At 39.0% G+C, this 21,598-nt stretch overlaps 1 pseudogene across 1 annotated transcript; it reads right to left on the bottom strand.

Annotated features, from left to right (window-relative positions):
* Positions 1-20,106: 20,106 nt before the first annotated feature.
* LOC306652556 (transcription factor Maf-like) lies at positions 20,107-21,313 on the bottom strand (annotated as a pseudogene). Its single transcript has one exon. The product of its transcript is annotated as a transcription factor Maf-like (transcript).
* Between the last annotated feature and the right edge of the window lie 285 nt (positions 21,314-21,598).

Genomic DNA, 21,598 nt, shown 5'->3' with positions numbered 1-21,598 from the left:
GACACAAAAATGTTTCAGTGAGCTAGAAGAAAAAAACCCTCACAAAAAACAAATGTTAATTACATGCAATATTCCCAGCTTTATTATTAATCTTAACAAGAAGAATGCCAACTCCATTCATGATGTGTTTCATACTATATTGTGTATTCAATAATCTAATATAGGCCTTCTTGATTTTAACTTATAATACCATTTTTACTGCATTATCAATATAGAAAGAAAATAAATAGTAAGTTCGCACCACATCATAAATGCCAATTCCCAAATAACTTAATCAAGGCCACTTTGTTTTCAGGCCTAAATATAATTAAGCTAAATTAAGTGAAAACATTTTTCTGTGCAATACTTCCCTATCCAGTTTGTGGACTTTAAACACTCTACCTACTACAATTCACAAATATTTAAATTTGAATATTTACAAATATTCAAGTTTAGAAAATATTCCTCTATCTACTACAATTTACAGAAAAAGACAGTAAAAACAAACAAAATACTCTGATATAGGAAATTGGACACTAATATGTGTTTTGCAACAATTAGAAAAGTCACGCTGTTTAACTGGTTTGTGTTGTAAACTCCTAAATATAGGTAAAAATAAAGGGAAATATAAGTACATTCTACTGGCAGACGATGTGTGGATTTAATTATTGTAAACATCTTTATCACATTTCTGCTACATTCAAAGGCACTTACATATTGAGCACACAGTTTCTGTTCTGTACAAATAATTTCTACCCCTGAGTTATAAGAATTATTTAGACAATATATAAAAACAATTAACATGGGGCTTGGTATACAGAAAATATTCAACTAAAATTTAATTAAAAAACAAAAAACATAACCCCCTCAAAGAAAAATCCTAAAGCCAAAATAAATAAACCAGTAAATTGCTATAGTGGCTTGACACAGTATACTGTGCTAAGTATCTTCTGTAGAAAGATCTAAGAGAAACAAAAGATATGATTTTGTCCTAGAGAGTTATACTTAAAAACAGATTTTGAGTTGCCAGCTCTTTACTATTAGTCCAAAAGCAGGGAAAATGAAAATAATAAATGAAAATACAATTAAAAGAACAAGCTAGATTCCTATGTACTAATTATGGAAAGTCAATCATGAAATACTAAATTAATATTATTTCCAAAGAGATTTTTAAATAAAACTTGAAAAAAGAAAACTCCATGGAAAACAAATAACAGAGCTGACATAGACAAATAATTATAAACAAATAAATAATTCAAAAATGTCCAAAATACTGAATTTTATTTCTAGTAATAAATAGAAAGAACAGAATTCGGTCCAAAATCTTAAAGCATACAAAAGAGCTGAATAAAAACAAATTTCAATTTCTTAAAAACCATAGAACTAAGATACCAAATAAGCAAAATCTAGATAGCAAAAAGCCAAAGATGTAAAGTGTGCATTCACATTTGTTTTTTTCCCTGACACCATGTACCAGTTCAGATGGGAAAATGAGCCACAGCTGATTTTCATGAACCTATATATCAGGGGAACAAAACTGAAAGCCCTGGGTCTATACGAGGTAGAGAGCTTGATAAGCCATACTTAAGACAAATTCAGCTGAGATTCAAAGGGCTATATCTTCAGGGTAAGGATAAATCAGAAATAACCCAGCTCTTCATGTTGTATACTCCAAAATGGCCAACTACCACAATCACAAATGTAAGATTACACCAGTCATGGACCCACAGTACTCAAAGCGTGTTTTTAAAATGTATAAAATTCTGTCTAATGCAACTTCCTAGGACTCATAGTTAGTCCTCTATTCAGATTTTAAACTTAATGACTAGCACCTAGGCATGAATGAGAAGCATCATACCCATTACTAACAGAAATAACTTACAGAAATTAGAAATGCTCCATCTAGATATGTTTATCATATTAAAGGAAAATTGGGGAGTTACTGAGTAATTGAATAAAGGGGCACTCCACCACTGAGTCATATCCCAGTGCTAGTTTGTATTTTATTTAGAGACAGGGTCTCACTGAGTTGCTTAGTGCCTTGCCATTGCTGAGGCTGGCTTTGAAGTGATCCTCCTGACTCAGCCTACTGAGCTGCTGGGATTACAGATGTGTACCACCCAGTCTAGCTAAAGAAATTTTAAACTAAAGCTTAAAAATATTTTCAGGGAATAATGAATTATAAAGTGATACCAAAATTTTAACAAGTTCTAGAAATTAAAAAAATAACAAATTATTAATCCAATTGGTGAACTTAAAAACAAATTAGGTGTGAGATACAAAACTAAATGCTTTATTCAAAACTGATCTAACTGAATAAAATGTAAGTATTTCATGTATTTAAGTTATACACAATTTGAAAACTATTACAGAATTTTCTCAGTACCATTCCAGAAAGATTTCTAATTAAGTAAGTATAGGAAATTCAACAGCTTTTTCTTCATTAATTTTAATTTTTCTAATTGTTCTATTTACTGGCTTTTAGTACAAATGGAACCAAGTAATCTGAATCAAGTAATTCATTTTCTACAAACCCCTAAAACTGTCCTTTTGTTCCAAATAGAAGTAAATCCTCTTATTTCCCCTATATTATCTACAAACTAAGACCCTATCTTTTGAACTTTTCCACAGAATGAATAGTTTCCATGCTACTTTTACATATCAGAACTGGGACTTCAGCCTCTAGTTTAGAGATTGACCACTAAGACTGCTATTACTCTCACTTTATAGAAAAGACTATGTTCAATGTCTCTTGCAACAAGTAAGTATCTGGCCATGCAGCTTTCATGAAAACTACAAGCTGCATGGCCAACTCTTCACTTGTGCAATTTTTCTTGAAATGTTATTTTTCTCAGCAAAAGAGCCGCTCAACAAAAGGGAATGTCAACAGAATGAAAGGAAATTCATCTAAAGCTGTGTTTTCCTGATATCTGACTAGTGGTTCCCTAATGTATCTTTTGGCACATTTTACATGAAATTTAGTAATAATATAATTTGTCTATACAATTCCCCCAATTTCACTGTATTCTTGAGCCTTGAGATTTTTTTCCCTTTCACATTGATGTATGTGATCCCTACCCCACTGTATATTCACTTATTGCTATCCTCATAAAATCTGAAGGTTAAAAATCACTATTTGCCATGAGGAATTTTCTTTTCAGAACTATGAAGAAAACACAATTCAGTAACTGTATTGGTTCAAGCTTTGAACATTAAAGAAGACAAAGTAGCTGGAAGTTTATTTCTGAAGTTATTTCTCATATCTGTTAATAGACCGCTTTCTTTAATGATGTTGTAAAATTATGTATTTTACTTGATTACATACCAGTCTAAATCTTGTACTGCTTCAAATTCACTAGCTTTTCTTGGGTTTTCAGTTTTAAAATTGCCTTACATAATGACTGCTTTATACATTTTATCATGAGATACTAATCATGTTATTTTAATTCAAATGATATCTTTTTCCAGATATATCCTATGTATCTGAAAGATACCATACACTTCTTGAGAGGAAGTGTATGGTATCTTTACCTATATAATGGCTTGCTTAACTTCACATTCAGAATTTAGAAGATGGTAAGTGAGTGAGATGGTAAATACTTGACTACCTATAACATCTTGGAGAAGTAGTAAAAAAAATTTTAAAAACTGAGGTACATCAATAAAACTAATTTTCCATTGAACCCAGACAGGCACGTCTTATCTTATGCTACTTCAAAACATATAAATCAAAATCACAACACATTTGGAAGTGTATTTCAGCTAGTGTCCTGAAGTACATGCCCTGATTTTAAGGTGCAACTGGATTCAAAAGTTATACCTCATTAGGGATATCATAAGTGACAGAATTAAAATTCCTGTGAATTGATGTGCTAACAATATGTAGATAGAATTTTTTTCCAGTTATTTTTAATCTTTACTTGTTTGAATACTGATTGCTATATAAGTCTTGGCCTTTTTCATAATAAATCAGGATTTCTCAACTTTGTCATTTTGGGTTTTGTATTCTTTGGAGGGCTGTCCCACACACTATAGAAGATTTAACAGCCCCTTTGGCCTAATCCACTAAATGCTAATAATGTCTTAAAGGTGTGACAATCAAACATCCTTTTAGACATTGCCAAATGGCCCCTGGGCAGCAGAACAGACCACCCTTGAAATCATTCCAGTTAGAGCAAAATCTTTTTCATCTGGGAATTACACAAAGACACATAAAATATTCATTTTTATTACTATAGATATTTCAACAGATGCAAGATACATTTGTTGCTTGTTTTCTATGTATAATTAATTGCTAAAGTCTTCGGCAAATAGAATCATTTAAATATGCTTTCATACTATTTGTGTAAAACTTGTTACAGAGAAAGAACTTAATATGTTTTACTTCTATAGCTCGATCATCATATTCTTTTGAGTGTATTCACAGAAAATCACTGTTTGATGTACTCTCTTCCTTTTCTGTCCAAATGTCTACAATATTCCTCTTAAAAGTAAAAGTGAAAGGTCTACTTCTCTTGGTACTCCTATAATTGGAACTAGGAACTTACGACCTAATTTCATCCATCAAGTATTTGGCCAAGTAAACAAACATTGTTTATGATTTTTAAAAATTCATATTATGAAGTCTTTAACAGGATGATAAAAGTATCTTCAACATGTTGAACCAACAATAAGGCTCTTACTTACAAGTTACATTTGGATCACCATTTCTTGAAAGTAGCAGCTCTACACACTTCAAGATCTGTTCTTCAGAGCCACAAGCAGAACATGCAGTCATCAAAACAGTCTGCTTAGCTACAAAAACCAAGCAAGAAAAAGTCCTCCTACTTTAGAAAGTATATCTAATTGACGTATTTACCTTTAAAATATTCTATATATTTTTTGTACTCTCCAATTCTACAAAATCTCCTGAAATCTCACTCATAAGATTAATTCACCAAAACATGAGATCAGGGATGGATCCCTTTCCTCCTCTTATTTTATGTACAATGCACTTCTTAACTTACTTCCCCTATTCCCTTTCCTCAAGAGAATGAAGTGGTGAAGCATATGACTCTGCTTCACTGCCTGAATACAAACAGTTTCTGGTAGATTAAAATTTCCCGTGGGGGTTTTTAAGATGGCAAACTAGAGGGTGGCTGCTTTTCTTGTTGCTACAAGACTCAGGATTCAAAAAAGGAGATAATGAGAGACTTGGGACCAACTCAAAGCAGCCTGGTGAGTCTCTCCCATTGGGGAGGCATCCTGGATGGGGCGGTAGTCCCAAAATGCATGGAACTTTGTGAAGTAGAGCAGCCTGGCAAGACACCCCTCCGCCTGCTGGAGCAGTGAACTTGGACAACTGGGAGCATCGTAGAGGAGGCCGCTCAGTACAGTGATTGGACTCAGAGCAACCACTGGGGCTCCGGGCGGCTACCTAGAGGAGGAGATGCTAGGAGAGCTGTTTGGACTCAGAGTGACCACTCCTGAACACTGGGACCTGCCCGGAGGAGAAGGAGGAGGAGGAGCACGGCCGCTTAGACTCGGAGTGACTGTACCAGAGTTACAGGTGGTTGCCAGAGGAGGAGCTGCATGCCGAGCTGTTTGGACTCAGAGAGACCGCTTCTGAACACCAGGGGTCTGTCCGGAGGAGGAGGAGGAGCGCTGAGGGTTGCTTGGACTCCCAGGGACTGCATCAGAGCTCCAGGCGGCTGTTCAGAGGAGGAGGTGAGTGGTGACTTGTTTGGACTCAAAGCGACTGCTCCTGAACACCGGGGGGCTGCTCAAAGGAGGAGGAGGAAAAGGGCGGGACATGTGGACTCAGAGTGACGGCCCAGGGCTATGGGCGATTGGCGGGAGGAGGAGGCATGCAGTGAGTTGCTTGGACTCCTAGTGAGCACACCAGAACACCAGGCGGCTGTCCAGAGGAAGAGGCGTGCAGCGGGTCGCTGGGACTCGGAGCGATTGTATGGGGCTCCAAGTGGCTGCTCAGAGGAGGGGCCACATAGCAAGGCGATTAGGCACAGAGCACTGTCCCAGGACCTAGGAGGCTTCTTGGTGGAAGAGCTGCACAGAGACACACTTAGGGGCAGAGCGAAGGTTCCAGGACTGCGGGCAGATTCTCTGAGGAGAGGCAGCCTAAGGAAACTAGTCTGCGAAGGGTGAGGCTCCCAGGCCCAGGAGGTAGGTCCAGGCCCCTGGGAATGTTGCAGAGGAAGGCAGCCCAGCCCAGGTGGTAGTTGTAGATTGAGGGGAACCTCTAAGAGGGGAACTGACCAGCAAGACCTCCCCACCGGGTGAGTCTTCCCTGCCAGGTGAGGATTTCCCACAAGGATGGTAAAACCAGAGACACAGGCCCAAACAGGCCTTGCCTCAGCCCACAGCCAAGTTCCCCTTTGGATAACCATTGGTCAACAAGTGGAGGCACCTCTGCTCACTATCAGGGAATATACCCCACCTGAAGGCCACCACTCCTAGAGAGGCAGCTTCCTTGTGGAGCACCGCACTATCAACTTCCTCCAAGACTTCAGCCCACCGAAGGCTAAGAGGGAATATACTAGAAATCTTCAGGGACATTATAAGTCAATAGAGAAAATCTGCAATATCTCAGTGGTCCACTGATACCTCAACAATATGAGAAAACAAGGGAAGAAAATGCCCCAAACAAATCTAGATGTTACATCAATAAAAACCCAATGACAGCATGACAGAAGAAATGACAAAAAAGGAGTTCAGAATGTGTATAATTAAAATGATCAGGGAAGCAAATGATGAGATGAAAGAGCAAATGCAGGCACTGAATGATGAGACGAAAGAGCAAATGCTGGCTTTGAATGATTGCACCAATGGACAGTTAAAAGAGCAAATACAGGAAGCAAAAGATCATTTCAATAAAGAGTTAGAGATATTGAAAAAACAAATGGAAATCCTTGAAATGAAGGAAACAATAAACCAAATTAAGAACTCCATAGAAAGCATATCCAAGAGGATAGAACACCTGGAAGACAGAACCTCAGACATTGAAGACAAAATATTTAACCTTGAAAACAAAGCTGACCAAACAGAGAAGATGTTAAGAAACCATGCACAGAATCTATAAGAACTATGGGATATCATGAAAAGGCCAAATTTAAGAATTATTGGGATTGAGGAAGGCAAGTTCAGAAGGCTTATAGGACTCCAAATAAACAAAATTACAACAGACCCACACCAAGGCACATTATAATGAAAATACCTAATATACAAAATAAAGACTGAATTTTAAAGGCTGTGACAGAAAAGAACCAAATTACATTCAGGGTGAAACCAATACGGATATCAGCCGATTTTTCAATCCAGACCCTAAAAGCTAGAAGGGCCTGGAACAACATTTTTCAAGCCCTGAAAGAAAATGGATGCCAACCAAGAATCTTATACCCAGCAAAACTTACCTTCAAATTTGATGATGAAATAAAATCCTTCCAATACAAACAAAAGCTAAAAGAATTTACAAAAAGAAAGTCAGCATTACAGAACATTCTCAGCAAAATATTCCATGAAGAAGAGATGAAAAACAAAGAAGCAAATCAAAGGAAGGAATTATCCTAAAGGAATTGTCAAATATAGGAGGAACCAAGTCGTGTCAAATAAATAAAATAAATAAATACAATTTAAGAAATGAACCAAATGACCGGGAATACAAATCATATCGCAATAATAACCCTGAATGTTAATGGCCTGAACTCATCAATCAAAAGACATAGACTGGCAGATTGGATTAAAAAGAAAGATCCAAAAATATGTTGCCTGCAAGAGACTCACCTCATAGAAAGAGATACCCATAGACTAAAGGTGAAAGGATGGGGAAAAACATACCATGCACATGGACTCAGCAAAAAAGCTGGAGTATCCACCCTCATTTCAGCTAATGTGGACTTCAAGCCAAAGTTAGTCAGAAAACATAAAGAAGAACATTTCATACTGCTAATGGGGAGCATAAATCAACAAGATATAACAATCATAATCATCTATGCCCCAAACAGTGGCTCATCCATGTATGTCAAACAAATCCTTCTCAATTTCAGAAACCAAATAGACCATAACACAATAATACTAGGTGATTTTAACATGCCTCTCTCACTACTGGACAGATCTTCCAAACAAAAATTGAACAAAGAAACCATAGATCACAATAACACAATCAATAATTTAGACTTAACAAACATTTATACAGTATACCATCCAACCAAGAGTGAATACACTTTCTTCTCAGCAGCACATGGATCCTTCTCTAAAATAGGCCATATATTATGCCACAAAGCTAATGTTAACAAATACAAGAAGATAGAGACACTACCTTGTATTCTATCAGATCATAATGGATTGAAGTTAGAAATAAATGAAAGAGTAAAAAACAGAAACTACTCCAACACATGGAGATTTAAAAATATCCTATTATACGATGAATGGATAACAGAAGATATTGGGAAGGAAATTAAAAAATTCTTAGAGGTAAATGAGAACAAAGAAATATCATATCAAAATATCTGGGACACTATGAAAGCAGTACTTAGAGGAAAATTTATTTCATGGAGGGGTTAATGTTAGGGTTAGAGTTAGGGTTAGGGAGGGGGCAAGAATGGAGGAAGGAAGGACTGTATAGAGGGAAAAGAGGGGTGGGAGGGGTGGGGGGAAGGGAAATAATAACAGTGAATCAAACAACATTACCCTATTTAAATTTATGATTACACAAATGGTATGCCTTTACGCCAGGTACAAACAGAGAAACAACATGTATCCCATTTGTTTACAATAAAAAAAAATTTCCTTGCTCAACTTATGGTTAGAAAATGAGCTGTGCTCTGTGGGTTCACTTCTTTACTTCTCACCCATGGATAGTTCTTGAAATCTATCTTATAACCTCCCTATGAAACAGATACAATGACCACATCCATTGTTTCCTTTTCAGTCCTAGTCTATTTAATCTCTCTAAACTCACCCTGTTCCCTGAAACTACTCTTCCCTTAGTTCCTATGGTATCAATGGGTAAGAGGGTAGACAGAAAAAAAGCAAAACCAATTTCTCAATTAAGAACCCAGAAATTAAAAAGAGGTCACTATATCCATAGTTTATATTAGTGGTTCACTACAGAGCATAAATATCTACTCCCAGTCCTGTGACTAAAAAACTGTGAGTTCAGTGATGTCTTAATATCTCATTAGATCTAAATTATAAGTATGAAATTAATGCCTACCCTTTTTACCTGACTTGTGCTATCAAAGACACATAAAAGTATTTATGTGTACATTCTAAAAAAAAGAAGTGTTTTATAACTGTAAGTATTCCTCCAATTACTAGAAGCAGAAAAAGAAGTTTTTGAGCAGAATATTTCCTATCCTTTCAAAAATGCCATTCTTAAATATAAATTTCATTGAGTGTTATTCGTAAACAATAAAATGAAAAACCTTCTTAAATGTGAAACTAAGAGAAACTTTTGAAAATATATAAAAAACAACAGGGAGGGTTTTACAAGTACCTAATGTATATACAAAAAAAGAATGTGAAATTTAACTTTAAAATAACACCTGTACCTTAATCATGAAGTGAATTCAACTACCTATTAGAAATAAGTTAAACCAGGTACACATTTGTATAATCCCAGCAACTTGCAGGTTGAGGCAAGAGGATCTCAAGTTTGAGGCAGACAGGTGACACTTTGTCACAAAATAAAACAATATAAAGGACTGAGGATGTTGCTTAGTGGTAGAGCACTCTGGCTTTAATTGCCAGGACTGCAAAAAAAAAAAAAAAAAAAAAGTGACTAGCTAAATCAATATACCAAATTGGACTTGAAAATATATACTTTTGTTTTTTAAGAACATTCAAAGCACTACTGAGTGGAAATCATTTACTAACAAAAACAGAAATAAATATTAAATAAACTACTTTTGAAACAACTTTACGTGATATAATTAAAAGTTGAGTTTACAATTTCACAAACTGATTTTCAAGTACTTTTCCAAAAATTATCAGTCTTTTGATTTTTTCAACATACTTTTTCTTTAAAAATAGTCAAATTTTCTACTATAGAAGGTACAAGTACATACCTATATGGTATAAAGAAAACATATCTAGAATCAACCTTTGTGCAAGGAGTTTTTCGAATTAGGCTTCTAAATTGATTGTGCAGACTATTTATACAATTCAACTAATAGGTTGTTTTTCAAACTGCTTTAACTTTTTCCTCCTTGCCTAATTGCTGTTTGGGATTAAAAGAATCACAGCAGACATAACCAGTTAAGTTTTCTCAAGCACCTTACCCTTATCAAAGCTTGCATTAGCACCTCTGTCCAAAAGGAGCCAAACCATCTTTACATTGGCAATGCTAGCAGCATTCATCAGAGGTGTCCATCCATATGGAAAGCTGGAATGCACACTAATGCCTGTCAACACAAAAACCAGCTTTTAAAAGTCCCACCATCAAAACAAGACAAAAATAAAACAATCAAAAACTGCAGTATGTGTAACATATATATGCATAGAGACATAAAAAATATAGTTTATTATATAAGAGGTTTTCTTGGTAATAATGGCCTTAGAAAAACAGTAATATTGTGACTGATAAATTTGCTAACTTAAGTTTCACTATAGGCACTATGTTCTGAGACTTGACATGACTTTATCAATATAAAATAGTTTATAGTATAATAGGTTTCTCTATGCCACTTTTTTCTCTCTAGGGGAGATGGGAAAGGTTTCAGACAGGGAATATGTTTTTCAAATTGTCATATTACACTTGGGCCATATCTAAGATTGCAAATACCACACATTACCCTAAGATATCCTAACTTTCTCTTCAACATAAAACTTACCCATGGGTGAACAGATAAAACATGAAGCTAAAAAGATAGGTTAGGGTTAGATTATGAAACCCCTGTTATGAAATACAAACTATACTTAGTGATCCAGGGATTAACATCAAACTAACTGTATTAAAAGAAAATACAGATATTATCACTGTAGAGAATAGGACAGGATGCAGTGAGACCAATTTATGAACATCAAACTAAGGGCAGGGGAAAGAGGGAGAGTGAGAGGAAGAGGGAGAGAGAGGGAGAGGGAAAGAGTGAGAGGGGGAAGGGGGGAGGAAGGGAAGGGGACAGAGGGAAACAGGGAAAGAGAGGGCACACAGGCATGAGCAGGGTGTGTATAACAAAAGGACATGCAAAGGTAGGATCATCAGAATTTAACATTACTTTGACAAGGGGTGAAAAAAAGAACAAATAAAAAATGACTATCAGGTTCTACCTTGAATTTATGTTTTTTTCTAATAATGTTGATCAGTTTGGTTATACACAAAAAGACTGAATTGTTTCAGGACTGTGGAAGAGCATAAAAGATGTAATACAAGACTAAGGATACAGTAAGGCAATGAACACAATCCATTACATTTAGGTAAAACCTTTTCTATAAGGAGATAGAGATTTAAATGACAATCTCTCTCTTCAACCTAAATAGAATTTGCAAATCTCAATAAGGAAAACATTTTTGTTTCAAAGAAGGAAAACTTGTATATGATGCACCACTGAATATGAACTTGGCTTTAACACTATAATTTACAGATTTTGCCTTTGGCTCTGATATATTCCACTTGCAAAGATGGAAGAAAATATCACCAAGAAAATATAAACTTAGGGCAGGGATTACTTTTTTCTGTTGAAATACTAAGTCATTGAAAAACTATATATCTCTAATTCCTGATTATCTTACTTTAATTTAACTGGTATAAGGCAGATGAAAACCACTGAGAGAAAAAAATACTTAACCATCTGAGTATATACATAAAATGCTATCCCAACTTGAAAACTCTTCAATTTTCCTCTTTAAATTGCTACAACTGAAAGCATATGAATGAGTTTAGGAAAAAAATAACTTTCCAATTCTTTTCTTATTGACAATACTGTTTGAATTTTGATAGTAAATGTAGAAAAAGGAAAAGATATGAGAATTTGATATAAAAATTCTTACCAATCATCACCTTTAATATTAAAATTAAGTTCTAGGTATAGTGTTTAAAGCAATTATCTCATAAGAATTAATACAATATACTATATAGTTCAAAATATTCAAAATAACTACATTGTTTAGGATATACATATATCATAAAAATATAAAGATATCCATAGGAATGATATGCATCAAATGTAGGAAAGTGATCATCTCTGTGTGGGGGGTTTCCATACCTTTCTTGAATATGTAAAATAGTTCATGAAGAACTAAAAATATTAGTATACAGCAAAATGACAAACATTTGAGACACCTTCAAACTTAAAAATGACTGTTCCTTTGTCTTATAATATTGGGCGCTTAACCATTTAACCACTGAGCCACATCCCTGGCTGGCCCTTTTTAATATTTTATTTAGAGACAGGGTCTCACTGAACTGCTTAAGGCCTTGCTACATTTCTGAGGATGGCTTTGAACTCGATCCTCCTGCTTCATCCCTGGAGTCCCTGGGATTACAGAATTGTGCCACCTCACCTGGCACAATTTCATTTTTTAATTAAGGGTTTTGACTAGTGTAGAAATATGTTTCAAAAACAAAAATGACTTTGAAAGGCAAAATAATAGAAATAGTTTAAAAAGACTTAAACGAGGACATGTAGAATAAAATACCCCAAAAGAGCACTAAGGGTGTGTGAGTGGGAACAAAAACGTAACATATCTTTCCACTTTATACCTATGTATTTGTTATTTTTTATGATCTTTCAATATTTTGTAAGTAAAACTAAATTTCAAATTTTTGACTAAATACTTAGCAGTAGGCTCTTTCAAAAGACTCAAAAACCCATATTTGCTATCAATCATATCGAGTTCTAATTCTTCAAGAGCCTCCATCACCTTCATTGTATCTCATTCCACTATTCCAAGAACAAATTTTCTTTTCTAAAACAAATTTCTGCCTATTCTTTCCCAACCAACACTACAAACACTATACATGCATTCATATTAGTTATTCTGGTCTCTTTCTCCTTATTCAAATTTCATTCAATTTCATTCTTCAAGTAGAAATCTAAGTTCCACCACCTGAGCACCAAGTCCAACATCCTTTTCATTTGCTTATAATAACAAACATTTGTATATTGTTTATATGTTCTACATTCTTAATTTACACATTTTCTCATTTCAATTCTCCCTCTCCCCAACAACTCTTTATATAAATGCATCCTCATTTTACAAGGGAAGAAATTGAAGGTTAGGAATGTCTGTAACTGAGTCAAGATTATAGAGCTATTGAGGGGCAGAGTTAGTTAGAAAAAGACTGATCCAATTTGTTTCCAAAAGATTTTACTTTCTACCAAACCATGTATCATCTCTAACACAGAAGAAAATCATTTTGCTATATACAATCTCATATATTTTGTGTGTGAATGTTTTGTAGCTATAACTAGATGGTAAATATCTGTTATATTTTTATATAATTTTAACCATTACCGTCAACAATTTACATTTGCATATGAAGGTAAATTTAAAAAATATTTAATTCACAGAAAAGCAAAATGGAACCCAGGACAGAATCATGATGTTTTACATAAATAAACAAATGCTCCAAAAGTTTAAGTAATTTTCCTAAGGAACTACACTGAATAGGCAATAAAGCTGGAACAAACATTCAAGGCATTTTTTTATAATGCCTTATCCCAACAAAAGCAAAAATACAGGAGAGAAAACAACAACAACAACAACAGAAACGACAATGTATACAACTAGAAACAATTCTTGAGAAATATAAAGTACAGTAAAGTAAATGCTGAAAAAGAAAACTCAGGGTGGGGTAGGATTAGTCCTAAAAGCTCTCTTCAGCACGGCAATGTGAAGGCAAAAAATTAAGGCAGGCAGAACTCAAAGTCAACAAGTCAACTAAGATATTTAGAATGACGGATATATAAACGACGATTGCGTTTTCATTGATTAGAAAAGCAGCACCAGCCTCTTGAAACAAGGAGTGCTTGTGAACTTAGAAGACTGCATTCAGTTGACATTACCCCTTAACACTCACCAGAATCTAGGAGCTCCTCCACTAAGGAAGTATCTCAGTGGTCAATGCCTTCTTAAACGTTTCATTCTTTTCTTCTGTAGGCAACGGACTTTTTAATTTCTAAAGAAAGGCAGAAAGCTTAACTCCGTGTTAATCGTGTTTCCATTCCCAGGTCAGGAAACAGTGGCATCTGATGAGGACACAGCTGTCAGGTCTGGTCCACAGGCACAGCTTGTGCAGTGTCCATACTTAAGAGGAGGGGCATGGGCAGGTCCGAACCTGAGCGAGGAGCTCCCTGAGAGCCAAAGCAGTGCACCCGTGAAAACCACATCTGGGGAACGGAAGGAAAAACGAGGGGTTTGCTTCAGTCCAAATGCCCGAACTTGGAAACCCTAACGAAAAGGGGAACACCCGAAGGAGGTAAGAAGCTTCCGGGCGGGGCTTCGCCTTCAAAAACTGTACACACAAGGCCCTGGTCCTACCTAGGAGGCCCGGTGGAGGTACCCGATCTGCCAGCCTTCATTCTGCTATCTCTACTCTCCTCTCCGTCAGCCACCGCCACTCCCCAGAGCGGGCCCACTACAGTGTCCGCCGCCATGCCCGAGCAGCGGCTCTCCCCGACCAGCCGCTCTCCCCGAGCCTACTCAGCGCGAGTTCGCGGTGTGTGTACGCAGTGCGCATGCGAAGGGCTGTGCGCTCGGCGTGCAACTGCGACGTGGGAACGCTGGGACATAGGTCTCGCGCAGGCGCATGGCTGGGTGCATGCACTTTTCCGCGGTGCCTACTAACGCAAAGGAGAGCTTGAAGGGTGGCAACCCGGTGTGTCCTCCAGGCTGACAGGCTCCTCACCAGCACTCTTTGTTCCTTTCAGGTACTCTCCCGCCGTCCTTATAGAGTATTTAGTATTTGTTGGGGCAGTAATGCCCGGTTGTGGCAGGAGCCAACAAGACCAGGCTGTCCTGGGGGTCCGACGTCCTCTCGATTGCCCCTAGACAGTCCTGCTGTTAACTGTGGGCCCTGGGGACTCGTGCTGGTGGAGCACCGCGCATGCTCGAGATGCCCTCGGACAGTGCAAGCCAAGACGAGCCAGGAGGAGGACCCTCAAGGAATTCTTTACACTTAGATGATGTCAGAGTTAGAACTTTAGACCATCAGAACACTTGCCTGCTGTGAAATATAGATGTCCCAGAGGAAAACTCAGCCGAGAACTGGGGGTGCAGGGAGCAGTGTGTCCAAGGAGCTACAAAGACTGCACAGATTTAAACACCCAGACAGGAAGTAAATGACTCAAACCCCAGGAGAAAGCAGACAAAGGTCAAACACACTTTTCAATGTGTGTTTGAATCGAATGTTGACAGCACATTATATTTGCCACTACAGAAAAATCGATTTATCAAAGAACCAAGCACATTTATATACCGAGATTATTTAAAAGGGAAGTAGCCATGCACCATTCTTCAAAAAGTGCTAAGCAGCACATTTTTTCCTTAAAGATTCTTTGTTACTTATTTACTTCGGAGACTTTCAAAGGTAAGTACTTTTAAGTAAGTTATTTTGGGGTCACATTTGTCTTTCTAAATGCATTCTTTCAGGGCATGTTATGAATCACTAGGTATAGCTAGGCCCAGCTAGGTTTGATAAGACAACATTAAAGACAAACCAGTTGCCTCATGGAGCTCATATTTTAATGAGAAAAAGTATGCAAATAAATGAGACTTTCAGATAGTAAGGGCCCTAAAGGAAATAAACTAGTGTTGCTCAGTTTTTGAAATCAAATGGTTGTTTTCTTGTGGAATCATTAGTTGTAGTTGTGAGCCCCTGAGCAATTTACTTAGCTTCTATCTCTGTATCAGTTAACCTTTCTGTGAAATGGAGATGCCGATTGTGTTCAAAAAAAGAATTGTTGTGAGGATTAAATTTAAGTAATGGGCTTGAAATAGGGCCCATCTCAATGTGAGGTAAATAAATCTTAACTATTATTATTGTAAATTTAGATAAGGTACTTAAAGCCTGAACAGGGTTCTAAATGACAAAAAGTTGTTAGTCATAAAACGGGAGAGCAAAGCTTGACTGACAGTGGTGATGTCTAGGCAAGGCTGTGAGGCAGGAAAAAGTTGAGACCCAGGTCTAGAACCATGGTGGATAAATGAGACCCCAAAAGGGAAAAGTTTAAGGATGTACTCACTAACCAATGCGATGAGGGCCCCCTTAAATCTCAGTCACCTTGCTTTCATTGCTTGTAGCATCATGAAGAGTTAGAGTGGTTAATGGAAGGGTTTTGTGGGCTTTAAGTAAGGAGTTTGGGTATTACTGTTAAGAGCTTTTTAAAAATGAAATGTTTCTAAGCTAATGAAAGATGTATTCTGAAAAGCGTGTGTGTAAATTGAAAGATGTTCACTTTTGCAGAATAGTCTTTTGGCTTGAACAGCTGGATAAGTAGTGATACCATTTATTATGATGAGGGAAGACTACAGAATAAACTTGAAGACATAATGAGCATCTCAAAATTAATTGAAAGCCAAACAGCCAAGTGTAATTCTCAGGTAGTTAGAGATAAGGAGCTCAGGAGAGCCTGTCTTGGAGATTTGCATTTGGTAGTTATCCACATAAAAGTAGTTTTTTAAAACCTTGTGGTTTATCCAGCAGGAGCTTTTGTAAATATTGATTAGATTATTCTAGAACTTATATGGAAAAGTAAAGGAACTCGAATACTTAAAACAGATCCAAAAAAGAAGAATGAAGTAAGAGGAATTGCTGCACTTGATTTCAAGATTTTCAGGACTTCGTGATACAGATCAATGGAACAGAATGGAGAACTTAGAAAGGGCACCATGCAAGTACAGTGTAGCTAATTGGACAAAGATGTGAGATCAATATAATGCAGGAAGGGTATAGTCGTTTCAAAAAGTGGTGCTGGAGCAATTGAATATCCAAATATTAAAAATAAAGAGAAGCTCAACCTAACCTTCATGCCTTTTAAAACATTAACTTAAATGGATCATAGATCTACATGAATGTTAATAGCTACATTAATCATATTTGCCAAAAGTAGAAAACAACTGAAATTTTCATCAACTGATAAATGGATAAACAAAATTGTTATACTCATACTGTCTGTACTAGTTTCTTATGGCCACTGATACATATTATCACAAAATGATGTGGCTTATAACATCAGAATTTTTTTCTCTCACTGTTCTGGAAAGTAGAAGGGAGGGGTTGCTTACAAAATTTATTGTGAATTATAAGCAATAGGATTTGGTAATTTAATGTGAAGGCTGATGAGGTGAGAAGTTAAAGTAGATAATAAAAAAACAAATAATAAAGAGAATAAAGAGGGGGAAATAGCATGAATGTTTAAGGAACATTGATGTGCAGCTAAGTCTGGAGTTCCTCAGAGAGTCCTGGGCTATTGGTTAAACTTAAGAAGTCATCTTCCTAAAAGAAATTGACATATTAAGGTGATGATTACCAAGAGAGAACAAAGATGAGGTTGGGGTCAGGGAATATATCCTTGGGTACCACCAAAAGAAAAGGAGCAATACAAAGGGCTTAAGAAATAGTAATCAAATTAGTGGAAGATAAGGGAGAGATCAATGCTTCAAAAAATTGCACCAACTTATAACCCAAATAATAATGATGATATTGATTTCATAGTGCTTCCTATATTTCAGTTAGTGTTCTAAGGGCTTTACTTATATTAAATTAGTGAACTTCATAAAATTCTATGCAAGTAAATGCTATATCAATGTAACAGAAAGGGAAATAAAGGCACACAGGGTTTAGTACTTCCATGTGTTCTGACACTTCTCTAAGCACTTTATATCCACTATTTCATATAATTTTCACTATAGTTTTTAATATTCCATTGTCTCATCATTTTACCCGTAAGGAAACTGAAGTACATAAAAGTTATATAAACTGTCCAAGAACGCATAAGTAGGATAAACTGAATTTGTACCAGGCTGTTTGGCTCCCATGTTGTACTCAGGTTTAACTTGGGAAATGGAATGCCCACAAAGCACCCTTTCCTTTGGGGATACTTGTGCCATTTGATTGATTCCTGCACTGTAGAGGGAAGCACTCCTTTACAAAGTTTTCCTCTTCTTACTAGAAAACCAGACTCAGAATAAACTATGATTCATTTACAGGTTAATCACAAGTTTTATTCCTGGACAGATAAGAAATGGGTGATTTGGTTTTGTCTGAAAACATTTGGGAATTTCCCCAGGATGACTTCCTGGAATGGTCAGAAAACCACCTACCTACTACAGGAAAGACTGCAGTATGCTACATGGTTCACTGATGACCGGAATCTGGTTAATCAAAGAGGACAAGAAACCAGCGACACACCAAGAGTAATTGGTACTCAAATTTAGGCTATTCCAGTCCTTGGGTTTTTTTTTTTTTTTAATTCCCCTACAGATATAAACAGGGGTGTTTCCCCTTTTAATACTTTGGTTTTCAATACAGTCAGTGGTATAGCAAAAACTACACATACCCAACTTATATTTAAGTTGCAAGCACATGCTGTATAAGCTACTTTTTTTAAACAGTCCCCTTGCAAACTCTACCCCCCTTAACATCACAACAGTAAACAATTTAGTGCATCAATCTTTTAAAAAATCTACAGCTACACAGACCTAACTCTTTCAAATTTATCTATAACATTCCTTTATCTGTAGCATACATTTTAACTGGGCTAACAGATTATAAAAACTAGAATTAAATTATATACTAGAAACCCATAGCATTCCACATTTGACAATAACCAAAAGCCAAAAAAAGGAAATAATAATAATAATAATAAAATAAAACAAACCGAAAAATAATGGGGCAGATTTCTTTTTTTTTTTTTAAATAAAATTTAGACTGCTTTCGGCAACAGCACAATTTAAGTCCCCAAAAGGGGGGGGGGCATCATTCTTATGAAAAAGAAAACATTATTAAGTGTTCCTTAACGTTTGCCATGATCAATTGGGAACCCATTCTGGTGTCTTTGACAAGGAATGCCTTCAGTGCATATACAGTGGGAGGCTGAAGTTCTGAGTAACTCAAAGCTGGAGCAGATGCAAACTTTCATGGGAAGAAGGCTCTAGGCTTGCACTTTTTTGTTCTGAACTCAAAAAAGTCATGAGGCAATAAAAACAAAAGTATGAATGCCATGCTCTAAGTCTTCGAACGTCCATTTCCAAGCCAAAAGGAAAAAAAAAATATTATACGATACATGTCCAGCATGCAGGCTTTTTTTTTTTTATTAATATATTGTCTCTTTTTCCATAAAGTCTTTGAAACAGTTATAGTTCATTGTTGCTAAGACAAAGTAGCAAGCATAATAATGCATGAGATGAGAATGAGTTTTTTAATGGCAGACTAAACTCTCAGGTTTGGCATCAGAAGGCCAAAACTCACAAGTCACACCCAGGTTGATGCAGGCTTGATTGTGGCAGGTTCATGAGGTTATTTTTCCTCTATTTTAGCATAACAATGCTAAAAACCCCAGATGGAACTCAGCACGCAGCAAGTCTATAACATTTCACATTTTTTTTTCTTTGCAAGCTCAATCTCACATGAAGAACTCAGGAGGAGGAAAAAAAAAACTTTGCGTTTTTTTTCTTTTATCTCAGGGGAGGAGATGGGTGGAGGGGGGTGAGGGTGGAGGTTGGGCAACACAGCAAGCTCCATAAAGTAAAATTAAGGAAAAAAAAAATCCAAACAAAATAAAACACACACACACAGAAAATGAACACCATGTCATGAACTGAAGAAGAAAAATAATATGCGAATGATGCGGGCTTCAAAGGTGAGCAATGTTTCCCATGGAGAACTCTGCTGGGATCTTTGAACATTGTGCAAGTCGGAGTGGGGGGGTGTTAAAAAAAAAAAAAAAAAAACAAGCTAGCAAGTTACGGGGGGATTTCAGATTGGCAATCCATGAGCCAAACACCCATTCCCTCCCCAATTTAAAACAGTCGCCACCACCAGGAACTCGGAGCAGTGTGTGTGTGTGTGTGTACAGGGACCAAGGGGGGCGATCTCGGTAGGGGAGGGGGCGAGGTGGTGGCGAGCGTGGCTCTGCAACTAGCAAGCCCACACCCTAGCCGGACCCCCACGACAACTAGCAAGCCCACACCCTAGCCGGACCCCCACGAAGCACTTATCAAGGTGGCTAGCTGGGATCGCGTGTCAGACTCACATGAAAAACTCGGGAGAGGACGGGTTGTCGCTGCTCCAGCCGTTTTCTTGGAAGCCGCTGCTCACCAACTTCTCCTATTTCTCCTTGTACGCGTCCCTCTCGCGCACCAGCCTGGAGATCTCCTGCTTGAGGTGGTCGACTTGCTGCAGCAGCTGGTTCTTCTCGGACTCCAGGACGTGTCTCTGCTGCACCCTCTTGAAGCGGCAGGACTGGGCATAGCCGCGGTTTTTCAGGGTCCGCCTCTTCTGCTTCAGCCGGATCACCTCCTCCTTGCTGACCCCGCGCAGCTGCCGGTTTAGCTCGCGCACGGACATGGTCACCAGCTGCTCGTTGGAGAAGTGGTCGTCGAAGTGCAGGCCGCCGGCAGCGTGGTGCGGGTGCAGGGCACCCCCGTCCCGCCGCGCCCCCGCCGCCTCCGCCACCCCCGGCGCTGGCCGGGCCACCGCCGCCCGCGCCGCCCGCGCCGCCGGCCGAGGCGGATGCGCTGCCCGCGGCGCCGGGCGCGCCAGCCGTCGGGTGGTGGTGGTGGTGGTGGTGGTAGTGCGGGCCTGCGCCGCTCTGCGCAGCGGCTGCAGCGATCACGGCGGACACCGCGGCGGCGGCGGGGCCCATCTCCTCGCCGCTGCCGCCTAGGGAGGCACCGGCGCCGGCCCCGGCCGCTGCGGCCAGCTGCTGCGCCCCACGCGAGTAGCCATGGAAGCCGCCCTGGAGCTGGTGGCTGTTGCTGATGAGCGCTTCCACCGCGTCCTCGGGGCTGAAGCCCAGCGCCTCAGGGTTCAGCTGCTGCGGGTAGCCGGTCATCCAGTAGTAGTCTTCCAGGTGCGCCTTCTGCTCGCTGCCCGAGCCCGGGCTGGGCGCCGAGAAGCTGGGGGAAGGGGGCACCGAGCTGCACAGCGTGCTCATGGGGGTGGAGGACAGCGAGCCCCCGGCGATGAGAAGGCCGCACTGCCTGATGATGCGGTTGGTCTCCACTGGTTCCTTTTTCACTTCAAACTTCATCAGATCGAAGTCATTAACATATTCCATGGCCAGGGGACTGGTGGGCAGGTCGGAGTTGCTCATTGCCAGTTCTGATGCCATTCTCCTGCCGCCGCCGCCGCCGCTCTGCCAGATGGGCTGCAGGAGAGGGGCCAGCGGGCTATGCTGGGTGGCCAGTGAGCCAGCTTGCCGGGCTGGGGCGCTTCTAGCTCGCGCGGCGGTGGCTGGCCCGAAACCTCCGAGCGCGCACACACACCCCCGCCCTGCCCGCGCCCGCCCTCCCTCCCCCTGCTCACGCCAATGTTCTTGCTCGCTCGCCCCGGCCCCTCCTCGCCTGCTCGCCTCCGTGCGCGCGGAGCCGGCGGCTTCAGGCTCGGGAAGGTCCTCCGCGGGCTGCGGTGGCGGCGGCGGCTGCGAAGCCGGAGGAGCCCGGCCTGGTGCGCGGCGTC

This window comes from Sciurus vulgaris (genome assembly GCF_902686455.1).
Source record: "Sciurus vulgaris genome assembly, contig: HiC_scaffold_278_arrow_ctg1, whole genome shotgun sequence".
Taxonomy (NCBI): Eukaryota; Metazoa; Chordata; class Mammalia; order Rodentia; family Sciuridae; genus Sciurus; species Sciurus vulgaris.
The sequence above is the reverse complement of the archived record's forward strand: the minus strand, read 5'-3'. Positions and strand labels throughout refer to the sequence as shown.